This window comes from Alosa pseudoharengus, unplaced genomic scaffold, assembly GCF_046254945.1.
Source record: "Alosa pseudoharengus isolate Yale_2024_CS ecotype anadromous, Long Island Sound unplaced genomic scaffold, YU_APseudo_1.1 YU_APseudo_1.1_scf_1, whole genome shotgun sequence".
Classification (NCBI taxonomy): Eukaryota; Metazoa; Chordata; class Actinopteri; order Clupeiformes; family Clupeidae; genus Alosa; species Alosa pseudoharengus.
This window is the reverse complement of record NW_027468564.1, coordinates 3,432,269-3,447,097: the sequence shown is the minus strand read 5'-3', so window position 1 is coordinate 3,447,097 and position 14,829 is coordinate 3,432,269. Positions and strand designations below refer to the sequence as shown.

Sequence of the window (14,829 nt, the reverse complement as noted above, 5' to 3'; positions counted from 1 at the left end):
TGATTGTGAAGTGTCATTATTTTCATTGTTGATGTTTGATATTGTTGTTATTACCATTATGCTTGTTTTCTTTTTTCATCTTTATATGTAGTGTTCATATTTTTAAACAATAGCAGACACTTTGCACGGATATTCTGTGAGCACATCAAAATGGTTAGACAAAGTAGCCTATATAAAATTGAGGCAGGTTCTGGTAGTCCCAATTGTTCAAAAATAACAGCAATGTAGAAGCTTCAAAAATATACAATTTTGCAAGTAAGTTTGCCTATGTCAGTAATAGGTCGAGGTTTGTTGAATTTGGAAGAGGAGATTGTAGCCCTTCTTTGCACAAAAGGCTGACAAATAGAGAAAGGGTAAGTCTTACGTAAGGTTAAAGAATAATTATAAATACTCACTGGGACCAGCAGGATCAGAATTTCTAGGAACGCCTAAAGAGCCAGGGGCCTCATTTATACAAGGGTTGCGTAGAAAACATCCTTCATTTGATCTTAGATCATTTCTGAAATGATCGTACGTGTGATTCAGAGAAAACGAACGTACGCACAAAAAACGTGCGTACGCCACCCTTCCAGATGTGCTCATTATAAATCACAAATGAACGTCAACTTGTGCGCAGCCGGATGGTTTTAGGTCTCCGCCTTGTAAACACCCCCTCATTAATATCATTAGCATATGTGTTAATGAAATCAATGGCCTAAAAGCTGTAGCTTATGTAAAATTATATATTGAAAACATTGTATAGGCCTAGCCTTTGCCATCTGATGTTAACTAGCCTATATGCGTCAGTTCGAATAGCTTACCTAATTATGTTTTTTCCAGCAAAGCTTTCTGGAAAGAGATCGTATGCATCCATGTCTATTGTCCTCTGCTCGCTTTCATTCCTTTTGCTTGCAGTAATGTGAATAATCAACATTTCGTATGTTTAGGCCTACTTTGTAGAAAAAAAAAGGGTAGGCCTATGAAGGAAAGACCTCTAGGCCTATATAATCCTGTACGTTATGGTACAGTAGGCTACGTATCCAATATGACCCAGGGTAATATGCTGATTTAGCCTACAAAACAGAGGACTAAATTATAAGCGTGATATGTCATGCAGGCTTAACGTTTCTTTTAGGGTAGGCTATGTTTTTGCTGAAAAAGTAGCCTAGTTCGCCGGTCATGTTTCATTCATTCTGCATATCTTTGCTATCATTTTCTTTCAATAATGTCCAATGGCTTAAACATTGTCCTTTATTGTTTGCTTTAGGCTTACCTTTATATTTTATCCTACATTATTCAACTCACGTATTGTCATCTGATCTTGGGCACTGCCAGTCAAAAAAAGCAAACAGGCGCGCGCTCTGCACCTCTTTACGCAACTCCGACGCAACACTAAATATGAAGATGCCCTGCTTTCAGAGGATAACTTCCGTCCCTTGGTTGTGTAGGCTATATATGATATAAAATATCTATAGCCTACATTGTATAGCTTACAGTCAAATATTACCTTTTTGTTACGAAGCTGGGAATAGGCCTATGAGCGCAAATTAGGATGTAGTGGAGGCTAAACGCGAGTAAACGCAGTTTATCCACCTCTGAAATTTCATAAATAGAGTTTAGGCCTACCCACCTCTTATTAGAGTTTATCCACCTCTCAAAAAGGTTTATTCACTTTTAACATTCAAAACTGTATGATCAAATACTATCCTATATTCCCAATACTCCACAATAACCTCCAACATTATCAAACTGTTCGAATGCCTTTTTGAATGCCTTCCTCTCCTAAACGAGGGCAATTGGACATTTGATGGTCAATATTAGATTGGTGAAAACACTAAATATACTAGATCACCTGTAAGAATGTTTCAATTATTCTATCGTAGGTCTTGGTGTTTTTTTTTTAGATATTGTGAAATAAGTAAGCTATACGTCTTTTCACTTTCTTAAGTGGGCTATAGTTCTCATTAGCAGTTTTATGCCAAACCATGAAACAATAAGCTGCGTCCAAAAACGTCTTTAAAAATCTTCTGATATTGATCATGCATATGGCAAAGAAAGACATGAGATCGTTGGTCTTGGAATTTTGAAAATGCATCGCACTTAGACCTCAGATTACTTGCAGTACCCCGGCATTACCACAAGGAAATGGTCGTACGTCAAGTTTGAACCTGACGTGGAGATAAGCACTTTTCCACGACAAAGACGGTTTTTATAAATCTGAGCGTTGGCATGGATTTGAGCGTACGCACCGTCTAAGATCGCTTTATAAATGAGGCCCCAGGTGTACCAAACAATATTACCAGATAGAACACTCAACACAGTAGTTTATCTTTGGAAGGGCAGTAAACCACTTCCTTTTAATATAAAAGATGTATGTAATTAAACTATGAAAATAAATAATTAAAGCAAAAATAAAAAGTATTACCCGGGTAACAAAATAATAAACAAAATGGTAAAAAGATATCTAAATTCCAAATGTACAGATTAAAGATTAAATCTACAGTTCAAAGGTTCTAATTCTACAGTTCAAAGATTTCTTATTCTACAGTTCAAAGTTCAAAGGTTACTTATTCTACAGATCTATGTTCAAAGAGTCTTCTTTCTTCACATGCAATTCTTCACAGGTTCATGGGAGGCTCGCCATCAAACTCAATCAAATCCATGTAAAATATAAAAAACCTGACCAATGCGGGATCAAGCGTCGTATATGGGCGAAGACAGGTCGCCGGGTTGCTCAGACAGAGGTCAAAGTACCAAATAGATGCAAATAAAGTTTCTTGTGTTTTTTTTTTGTGAATAACAGTTTTTTTATTTTTTTGAATACAGACACACTCAAACACAGATACAGCATCCCTCCCACCCCCCACCCCCCTCCCTGACCAAAACACATCACCACAAACAAATTCGCCTTGGTTGCACACAGATATAGTCCACATATAAGATGTCTTGGCATGTTAGGAAGAAACAAAAAAAATAAAAATACCCTACCAATAAAAAAAACAAATGTATACAAGATATGATTAATACATATGTATTACAATAACATACCACATGCACACCAATACAAATAGATGACCAAAACAAAATACAATAGATGCATCTCTCAAGGAATTATTTCAATTTAGAGACTCTTTTCTTCCTTCATAGAATGTTAAATATTTGCCCCATTTTTTATCATAGAATTCTAATTTTCCAAATGTCTTATAAGACATCCTTTCAAAAGCTGCCACTCTTGCCAATTCAGCAGTCCACTCTTGGATCGAGGGTACTCCCTCAGTCTTCCAACCTCTAAGAAGTATTTGTCTGCCTATCATGATACTGGTTTGGATCCAATTTTTAATGTATTTACTCCCTTCGGTTAACACTGAATCGTCCCCTAAAACAAATACTATGGGACAGAACTCTATTTGGATCTCTGAAATCTCAGTAAGGAGACTGTGTATCCAGGTCCAAAATTCTTGCACTTTGTCACAGGACCATAAGGCATGTAAAAGATGACCCTCTTCAGATTTACATCGCCAGCAGTTTGGATTTGTGATCAGACCTAATCTAAACAGTCTAGATGGGGTCCAGTAAAAGCGATGCATTATTTTAAATTGTATTAAACGTACTCTTGCATCCCTTGACATGCTTTTTATGTTTGAACATATCTTTATCCACTCCTCTTCCTTCAGTGTCAGACTTAGGTCTCTCTCCCATATGCTCTTAAGAGCTAATATGGCCCCGTCCCCTGCTGTCTGAATCAGCATGGAATAATACACTGAAGCCTTGAATCCTTGACTATAGTACCTTAATATCTCTTCTAGGAACTCAGCTGTTTTAGGGGCTGTTGTGTTGGGTTTAAAAGTCCCCAAAAGCATGTGGCGTAATTGTAAGTATCTATAGAATTGTGACTTGGGGATCCCAAATTAGGTCATCAAAGGATTTCATAGTATTGTTGTAATAAAGATCGCCCAGAGTAACAATCCCCCTCTCAATCCAATCTTTCCACCAAATAGGGGATTTGTTAATGCGTAATTTTGGATTCAACCAGATACTAGAGCATACATTCAAATAAGGGTCAAATTTAAACAGCCTAGCGACTTTAATCCACATCTCTTTCAGGTTGGTGAGTATTGGATGCGTTTTAGCTTCTCTTGTTAGGTTAATGGACAAACATTGGAGTGGCGGTACTGGGGCAACTGACTGCTCAATACAGAGCCAGGGTGGTGCCCTCTCTGGAGGAAGTGTCCAGTGGGCTATTTGTCTTAAATTAAAAGCATAGTAATAAAATAACATATTAGGTAATCCTAATCCACCTCTGTCAATTGGTCTCTGCAGCTTTCTAAGATGTAAGCGGGGTCTCTTACCGTTCCAGATAAATGTCTTTACTATCCTGTCAAACCATTTAAAGTATGACATGGGGACCTCAAGAGGAATAGACTGAATCAAATAATTAAGTTTGGGGACACAGTTCATTTTCACAACATTGACCTTTCCAATCATTGACAAATTCAGTACTGCCCACCTATTCACATCGCAGGCAATTTTATTAAGCAGTGGGTCAAAATTGACTTTAACCAGGTCTTTCAACTGTGGTGGGAAAAGGATGCCTAAGTATCTTATACCTTGCTTGGGCCACTGAAATGAGCCTGGTTGAAAGGCTGAGGGGGGGCAATAGGCTGTTAAAGGGAGTGCCTCTGACTTTGACCAGTTCACCTTGTATCCTGAAAATTTTGAAAAGGAACTAATTGTTCTTAAAAGTGAAGGTATTGATCGATTTGGGTCAGACACAAATAATAATATATCGTCTGCAAAAAGCATAAGTTTATGCACCATTCCTGCTGCGTCTACACCTGGGAACTCAGTATCCCTCCTTATAGCTGCTGCCAAAGGCTCTAGAGCTAGACAAAATAACAAGGGCGAAAGGGGTGAGCCTTGCCTTGTTCCCCTCCCCAGAGTGAAGTAGTCAGATATGAGCCCATTAGTTTGCACTGCAGCTTCAGGGTGTCTGTATAATAACTGGATCCATTTTATAAACTTACTACCGAACCCATATACTTTTAGTATTTTTATCAAATAGCCCCATTCGACCATATCAAAGGCCTTTTCTGCATCTAAGGAGATGGCTGCTATAGGGGATTGAGCATCGGCCACTGTCCACATAATATTGATAAAATGCCTTATATTATCAGAGGAGCTGCGACCATGAATAAATCCCACTTGATCGGGGTGAATCAACGATGTTATGACCTTATTCAATCGGTTGGCAAGAACCTTTGAGAGAATTTTCACATCCATCTGAATTAGAGAAATCGGGCGATCATTTTTACAGTCTCCAGAATCTTTCCCCTTTTTAAGGACAAGGGTGATCAGTGCCTGTCTCAAAGTTGGGGGTAATTCCCCCCTCTCCAATGACTCAGCATATAGATCTAACAAAAGTGGAGCTAACTCTGAGGCAAAGCTTTTAAAGAATTCTGCCGTGTAGCCATCTGGGCCTGGTGCTTTACCTGCCGGGAGTGCATTTATTACTTCTATGAGTTCTTCTACCGTAATGTCAGCATCTAGAAGTTGTTTCTGTCTCCCTGACAGTTTTGGAAGCTCTAATGGCTCTAGAAAAGCAAGAATTTCTTCTTCTGTGGAGGTGGATGTGGAGCTATAGAGTCCAATATAAAAGTCTCTAAAAGTCTTGTTAATATCCGCCGTTGCAGTTAGCATATCCCCCGCTGACAATCTAATCACTGGGATGGTGGAAGCTTGTTCTCGCTCTTTTATATATCTAGCAAGTAGTTTCCCAGTCTTATCACCTGACTCAAATAATAATAATTAATAATAATTAATAATTAATAATAATAATAATAAGTTTGCCTAGCCTTAAATAAAAGAAATTCCATTTTTTTAGATAAAATGTTATTATATTGATATTTTAATTGTGTCAATTCTCTCAGAAGCTTACTTGACATATGTCTCTTCAGGTCAGATTCTGTGCTTTTAATTCTCTTTTCCAATTCTAACAATTCTTTTGCTTTCGACTTCTTGACAAATGAGGTATATTGAATAATGCGTCCCCTAAGGACAGCCTTAAGGGCCTCCCAGGCCACACCCACAGATGTCACAGAGGACCAATTAGTCTCTATGTATACTTCTAGTGCTGCCTTCATCCATTCAATATTTTCTGGATCTTGTAAGATGGACGAGTTAAGCCTCCACCTGCAAGAACGTTGTCTTTCACTGTGGGGCAATAGATCTAAGCCCACGCAGGCATGGTCGGAAATGATTATACTTCCTATTGAGCAGCCAATCACTGAGGGAATGAGTGGTTTAGATAATAAAAATAAATCAATCCTTGAATAAATTTTGTGAACTGGTGAAAAAAAAGTAAAATCCCTCCCACAGGGGTTCAGGATTCTCCAAATGTCCACCAACCCCAAGGCCTTACACATCCGCTGCAGTGTCAGGGCAGCACGGGGAGACCTGCACACTGTACCACCACTGTGGTCAAGGACTGTATCATGGTTGCCCATAGCTTGAAGTTTCCCCTCAAGATCCACAAAAAATGCTGGATCATCCCCATTAGGCGCATATATATTGGCCAACGTAACCAGTTGTCCCTGTATTTCTGATAATATAATTATGACTCTCCCTGAGTCATCTTTTATTTGTTTGATATGTTTGAACTGTACATTTTTATTAATGAGTATAGCGACTCCCTTACTATTACTAGAACCCTCACTATAAAATATATGTCCAACCCAACCACTGCACATTTTCATGGACTCTGATGGAGAAAGATGTGTTTCTTGTAGAAACACCACATCATATTTTGCCCTCTTAAGACTGATCATAACTTTTTTCTTCTTAATGGGATTCCCCAATCCTTTCACATTCCACGTAGAGAGACGCAAAGAACTAATTTTAGATGACATGTGTGGGACTATCTGAACTTAAAAATACATTACAACCAATATTCTGGTACATAGTAAAGCCGTTGTGGTGATATAACCCTAAATACTCCCAAGTATCCCTCCAACAGGGAGTGTGCATTGAAACCTGAACTATGCACACTCCGTTAGCACCCAGCAGAGCCATAGAGAGAAAGAGTTGCGACACTCCCATTGGACTTCCGGGGTATGCAGCCTCACGTAGTTCCAAAAAGTCATTCTATGGCGTTGGACATCATTCACTTCCATTGCTGACTGTCGAGTAACTTCTGAGGTAAGTTGATTAAATAGCTACCTGTTTTGAATTGTCAACTGTCTATATTGTATCATAGGCCCTTTATGATGCATATACTGATCTTTTGTTGTATGTACACAGCGTAATTATATATATATTTTTTTTATCTTGGTAGACGACCGATTGCCTGCTAGTTTGTTAGCTTGACTTGCCTTCTGTGAAGGTAAAGTTATATCCAGGGGTAAATTGATTAAATAGCTACCTCTTTTGAACTGTCAACTGTTTATATTTTATCAGAGGCCCTTTATGATGCATATACTGATCTTTATTTGTATGTACACAGCGTAATTATATATATGTTTTATCTTGGTAGACCACCGATTGCCTGCTAGTTTGTTAGCTTGACTTCGCCCTCTGTAAAGGTAACGTTAACGTTATATCCAGGCGTAAATTCATTAAATAGCTACCTCTTTTGAATTGTCAACTCTGTATATTATATAAATAGGCCCTTTATGGTGCATATGCTTATATTTATTTGTATGTGCACAGTGCAATTTATATATATTTTCTTAACTTAGTAGACAACCGATTTTCAGTCATTGCCTGCTACTTAGTTATCTCGATTTGGCGAGCTGTGAAGAAGGTATTGCTACACCAAAAATTACGAAGTTCAGTAGTGAATCTCTGACATATTTTATTTAGTAAATTATTGATGTTAGATTACTAGGATCATTAAGGTTGATTAAGGACGTTTTTTTTAGGTTGTATCTGCTGAACCTGGCGGTGTTAGCTAGTCAGCTGAGTACTGTGTATCTGATGCTAGTAGAAATAAGGTTTGTTTAATTACACCCTTGAAAGGGCTGTTGGATTGCATGTAGGAATACAAATTATTTTACACAAAAAATTATCATAAGCCATAATGAGCTTTAAAATGTTTATTACTCAGACAGTAGTGTGACTAATTTGTTTCCCCAAACACTGCTGCTGCAGGCGGCTGCTGCTGGAGGCGATGACTGCTTGAGCTGGCTGGTGTTGGCGAAGGATGGTGATGGCGGCTGCTGCTGGTAATGGTGGCGGCTGCAGGTAATGGTGGCTGTTGCTGCAGGTGGCGGCTGCTGCTGGTAGCTGCTACTGCTGGTGGCGGATGCTGGTGGCTGCTGCTGGTGGCGGCTGTTGCTGGTGGTGGCTGCTGCTGGCGGCTGCTGCTGCTGGTGCCGGCTGCTGGTAATGGTGGCTGGTGCTGGCGGCTGGTGCTGGCCATGGCTGCTGGTGGTGTCTGCAGGTAGTGGCTGCTGGTGGCGACTGCTGACGGTGTGCCGGGAATGGAGAGGCCGAATACATCCAAGGATCCTCCCTCCCTCTCCTCAACCACTTTTGAATTTGCTCAGGGCTATTATAAGTGTGGTAAAGTATAGTATATTTGCGACGTTATAATATGTTGTGAATGGTTTGCCCTATATATAGTGTTACCTGCTGTGTCCATTGTTGAATCTATTGTCGCCCTATTTCGCTTCATCTGCTTTTTAGTGTCCAGGACACAGATGAAGAGGATGTTAGTATGCGTTGTCGAGAGGAACTTCCCTACAGTGACTGGCCATAGTGCATAGTGGAACTCCACAGGTGTGAGTCTGATGTATGCAAGAGAAAGTATTTTCTAGGCAGTCCTGAGTGAACTGGCTTGTTAGAATATATTTGTGCCCCTGTCTCAACAGATCTTGCTGGACCACCAGTATCGTTGTTGTGGCCACTGTACGTATGTTTGTTGATATTATTCATGCTTGTTCCTTGTTCATGCTTGTTCCCATTTTTTTTGGTTCCACACTGTTCATTTTTATCTTATGCCAGGTACCTTTATTATGAATGTTGTCCTTCCTTTCAGCCCTGATGCACTCTGAAGCCTGATGTATGTGGAGGATTTTTTTAAATGTATTAATCACTTATAATATTCCTCCCTGTTCCTTCACTTTGTTCTTGTTTTTCCAGTTAGATACACACATTTACACACACACACACACACATCTTGTTGTCTCACTCAGTATTTTTTATTAAACAATATTTGATTCATTCATCCAAGCTTAATGAGTTGTTATTCTTTAATATATTTGATTCTTTGTGCATGGCTTAGTATTAAAATTATCATGGTTGTGTGGTCAACTCCTGCCTCATCAGAAGAAGTGGGTGAAAATGCTGAATGGACTGTTCTTTCTCAAAAAAGCAAAAAGGTACAACGGAGTCCAATGGGAGTGTCACCTGTCACTGTTCTCTATCACTCTCTCTGCAGCTAACCTTACTCTTACTCTGTGCATTAACCCAGAGCCGTAGAGAAAAATCTTAATAGCTCTGCACTTACCTATAGACCCAAACATATAAGCATAATGCTTTTGATAATATGTGAATGGCTTAATCTTAAAATTATATTCTTAGTCTTAACATGATCATGTTTCACGTTGTGGTCTGGGGGTGACCACTTATCAGAAGTGAGCTAGCTGCTAGGCGATGGCGAATGCTGAATGGACCACGGCAGACCTAAGGCTACCACGAAGGTAAGCTAATGGCTGAATCGGAATTTATAAGCAAAATCACGGTAATCAATAATACAGCCCAGTTGCGATAAAATGAAAATCATGAGACATCTGTCATCACATGAATGATATGGAAAAGAAAACTTAAGTTAGAGCCGTTCTAGCCTGTACTTCTGTCCATGCGAACATGAACATAAGCTTTTCCCTCCAAAAATGTAAAACGTATCTAAGTAATATACAGCTTTTTCGTTGTCACCCTGCCTCTCAAAATGCAAAACTGACATTAACAAATATGTAATCATGCAATAACAGCTGAAAAAGTAGTAGGGTGTATGTTTATATATATATATATATATATTTACCGTTAAATAACGCAATCGCTGCTGTCTGTCCCATAGAAGAACATGACAGCCAGCGTATGTTTTGGAACTATAGCGGTTTACACGAACCACGTGACTGCACTGGCGGTGACATCAAAGAGTGTCGCAACTCTTTCTCTCTATGGCTCTGGCACCCAGTAAACAGCCCTCGGTAAACCGACGGTCCATGACTTCTCTACGAGTCTCCACCTGTCGTGATTGGCAGGTTCCGCTGCTTGTTTTAGTCTAACCAGTGGCCTGAGTTGCCCTCATAATAAGACTAACGTTACAGAGAATGAAAATAAATTAAAATAAGACAAATGAGAAGAAACAAAATACAAAAAACAAAAAAAACTAAAAGACTGGTCTCTTATGTTAGAATTAGTCCGGGCTATAAGCTACTCACAGTCACTCCATGGCATCGATGAAAGCCATGGCTTTCTTGGGGCATACAAAGGTCTTTTCTCCTCCCATACTTGCGATTTTCAGTGTGGCCGGATACATTAGACGGAAGCTCACCTTTCGGTCATGTAGCTTTTTCTTGCAATCTTTGAATTTGTCACGCTTCATCATCGTAGATCTCAAAAAGTCCGGGAAGACCATAATGTTGTTATCCTCCCAGCTCAACTTGGTCTTGTTCCTCGCCGCACGAAGCACTAAATCCCTGTCGGAAGATCTCAGAAACTTCGCCAGTATTGGTCGCGGTTTACCTCCTGACTTTTGGATTTGGCTAGTGAGTCTGTGTGCACGTTCTATCTCAGGCTTCCCCTCGATGCCGAGTAACACAGGGATCAAGTCTTCCAAAAACTTAGCCGCATCCCCATCTTCAGGAAATCCAATAAACCGAACATTGTTACGCCTTGCACGATTTTCCATGTCCTCCAATTTATCCCAGATCATATCTACCTCTTTCTTGCTAGCGGGAGGGTTAGCTTGCCAGTCTTTCTCAGCTGTTTCAAGGTATTCCACTCGCCCTTCCATATCGTCAATTCGTGTGATTAAAGTGGAGAGTTTGGCTTCCGTTGAAGCGGTGGAACGGCGAATTTCTGCCAATCCCTCTATTTCGCTGGATATCTTCATCAATGTTGCATAAATATTATTGATGTCCTGGCTTATGCACTGGGTCGGTTGATTAGCACTAGCTGCTAGCTCCGCCATCATGTCCCTTCGCCCCGTCTTGCCCCTGTGAGCGCAAAAGCTTTTTAATGTCGCCACTGCTCGGTGTTTTGGAACTTTTCGACATATTTTAGACCTTCAACAGTTTAACTCTCAACTCAACAACAAATATCTGGTTAAAAATGAAATTTAAAGGATAAGTACAGCAGAACCTAGCGGAGCTCACTTTCAGGTAGCCTCCTCTCGCATTGCGTCACGTGACTCCAGTTCTTGTGTTTTTTAAAGTAGTTATTTTTCGTAAGATGTTAAGTTCATAGATGATCCTGGGCTGTTCGCTTCAAAGTTATTCAAAGTTAAATAAAGGTGGTCGAGGTAAATGTAGTGGCTTTCACCACCTCAACTGTCTTCTGTATCGTTCAAGGAAGAAGTGGGCTCCGGTTCTAACGTCTCGCATAAGACTATCAGCTCACGCGATAGACTTATTTTCAAAAGAAAATATTAAGAAATAAATTCCTAAAAAATGTTAAAAATATTAAAACTAATTCCAATATGGACATTTGTCGTTTATCTAGTTGCAGATACATTTTAGAAGTGTTTCTGATGTCATGCCTATTCACTACTGTTTAACAGGCTGACTAACCAGGGTTACAAAATGCAAGGGTTAAAGGAACACGCCACCCAATGTCAGTAGTAATATATGTTCTTACCTTAACTTTCACGAGTTGAGTCATACCTCTCCCGTGTCCGTACGTGCACTCAAACGCTCTGGTGTGCGGCTGGACTGTGTTAGCATGTTGCTATGCTAGCGGGCTTTGACGGCAACTAAGCGTAGAAGTAATCAAAAACATCCACGTTTTACCGACTTAAATACCGTTGCACGAGTAGTTGATAGAAATGCTACGGCCACACAACGTGAAACGTGGCGATTTTCCAAGCGAATAAACCGGAGAACTACAATGTGTGGCGCAATAGCACTTGGGAGTACTTCGACCTAGCGTAGTAGTATTGTTAACACCTAATTGTAGATCCTATCCACCACAGAGTTTAGAATCCATGCTGGGTCGACCCTCAGCCTCTCCCTCCCCTCTGAGCGAGAGAGAGGCACACACACTAGAGATGCGCTGATGGGCTATTATTTCAACCATAACTGCATAGCAAAACTTATCATCCATCAGCCATCCATCAACACCAAAGTTTTTTGACCAATTTTCGAAACGGCACCCGCCCACCATCCGCTGGTTGTTTTAATGTAGGCTATATGGGTGATGCAGCGCTGCTGACGTGAGGCTAGAAAGCCCTTGCCTGTTCTAGGAAGACTGATCCAATGCAGCAAATATATTAAAAGGCTAAAGTCGTACATTGGCTATGTTGTAGCCTATCCCCAGAATATCAGCAGCAAACTCAGTCTCTGTCTCGCAAAACAGTCTCCAAATAAAACGCACATCGGCCTGTTGCCTTTTCTGCCAGCTTGTGAAAATATATCGTCCAAAATGCTTGATTGCATTGCATTCTCCACATTTTTAGCTACATTTTCATGTACCACATCAGCATTTTTGTTCAGTGAATCTTTTGTAAATTGCTTTACAATTACCGTCGGGCCTATAGGCCTATTGCCTGGCTTGCCTCAGCTTCAGTCACGTCCTTTTTACAATTTTATCATTGTAATAAAAAACGCAATTTGCCACATAATTTCAACATGCTCCTGGCCTACTAATTAATGCCTATTGTACTTAATTTTTTGCAAAAAGAAAGAAATCCTTGATAAAATAACAAGTCATTCACATTATAGGCTACTTTACACACTGTTATGGTGACTGAAAGCCTGTTCTGAAGACTCCCATTCATTTTGACTGCACGAGCGCGTCTTTTTCAGACAGACAGCGCAATTCATTTTAAAGCAATTTACAAAAGATTCACTGAACAAAAATGCTGATGTGGTACATGAAAATGTAGCTAAAAATGTGGAGAATGCAATGCAATCAAGCATTTTGGACGATATATTTTCACAAGCTGGCAGAAAAGGCAACAGGCCGATGTGCGTTTTATTTGGAGACTGTTTTGCGAGACAGAGACTGAGTTTGCTGCTGATATTCTGGGGATAGGCTACAACATAGCCAATGTACGACTTTAGCCTTTTAATATATTTGCTGCATTGGATCAGTCTTCCTAGAACAGGCAAGGGCTTTCTAGCCTCACGTCAGCAGCGCTGCATCACCCATATAGCCTACATTAAAACAACCAGCGGATGGTGGGCGGGTGCCGTTTCGAAAATTGGTCAAAAAACTTTGGTGTTGATGGATGGCTGATGGATGATAAGTTTTGCTATGCAGTTATGGTTGAAATAATAGCCCATCAGCGCATCTCTAGTGTGTGTGCCTCTCTCTCGCTCAGAGGGGAGGGAGAGGCTGAGGGTCGATCCAGCATGGATTCTAAACTCTGTGGTGGATAGGATCTACAATTAGGTGTTAACAATACTACTACGCTAGGTCGAAGTACTCCCAAGTGCTATTGCGCCACACATTGTAGTTCTCCGGTTTATTCGCTTGGAAAATCGCCACGTTTCACGTTGCGTGGCCGTAGCATTTCTATCAACTACTCGTGCAACTGTATTTAAGTCGGTAAAACGTGGATGTTTTTGATTACTTCTACGCTTAGTTGCCGTCAAAGCCCGCTAGCATAGCAACATGCTAACACAGTCCAGCCGCGCACCAGAGCGTTTGAGTGCACGTACGGACACGGGAGAGGTATGACTCAACTCGTGAAAGTTAAGGTAAGAACATATATTACTACTGACATTGGGTGGCGTGTTCCTTTAAGCAAGCATACAGAGCAAAGGGACAGTGAACAGGAGTGTAGGCTAGTTCAGTGGTTCCCAACCTGGGGTCCGCGGACCCCACTAGGGGTCGCCAGAGATTGTCGGGGGTCCGCACAATGTTGCCTGGGCTGAGGTTGTAAGGTTACCAAAATTATATTTGCGTTCATAGTGGCATTGGCAATGCATAAGCCAGTTTATACGGTGTATAGAGATGCATTGTAAATATTAATAATAGGCAACATTTGAGCATTAAATATTTGAATATAATTTGATTATTAAAAATAATAATGAATGAAATTGAAATTGGGTTATGGAGGAAGATTGACAGCCCTATTGTAAGGTTACCAAAAGTATATTTGCGCACATTAAATGCATAAAATCCCAATAACACACCCAATTGGATAATCAAAATTCTGTATAATCCAAATTAAAACATTTATGTTCCACATTTAAATTAATGTAGCTATTTATTACCTCTGACTTCTGAACTTATACATTTGTAATTAATCACTTAATTCTTTTTGTGTGTGTGTATGCGGGTAGGAGTTCGGGTAGGGGGCCCTGGCTTGTCTTAGACACAGGCAAGGGGGCCTTCAAGGAAAAAAAGGTTGGGAAACACTGGGCTAGTTCATGAGGGAGGTAGAGAAAGGGAAGACAGAGGAGGAGGTGGAGAAGAGATGAGAGGGAGGTAGAGAGGAGGAGGTAGAGAAGAGAGGGAGGTGGAGAGGAGGGAAGAGAGAGGAGGAGGTAGAGAGGAGGAGGTAGAGAAGAGAGGGAGGTGGAGAGGAGGGAAGAGAGAGGAGGAGGTAGAGAAGAGAGGGAGGTGGAGAGGAGGAGGTAGAGGAGAAAAGAGGGAGGTAGAGAGGAGGAGGTAGAGGAGAGA

The 14,829-nt window shown here is 40.5% G+C and overlaps 1 long non-coding RNA gene across 1 annotated transcript; it reads left to right on the top strand.

Annotated features, from left to right (window-relative positions):
- The first annotated feature begins 7,115 nt into the window (after positions 1 to 7,115).
- LOC143121238 (uncharacterized) lies at positions 7,116 to 8,273 on the top strand. The gene is made up of 3 exons (XR_012986449.1): positions 7,116 to 7,173; positions 7,896 to 7,967; positions 8,125 to 8,273. It is a non-coding gene; the product is annotated as an uncharacterized LOC143121238 (long non-coding RNA).
- The last annotated feature ends 6,556 nt before the right edge of the window (positions 8,274 to 14,829 follow it).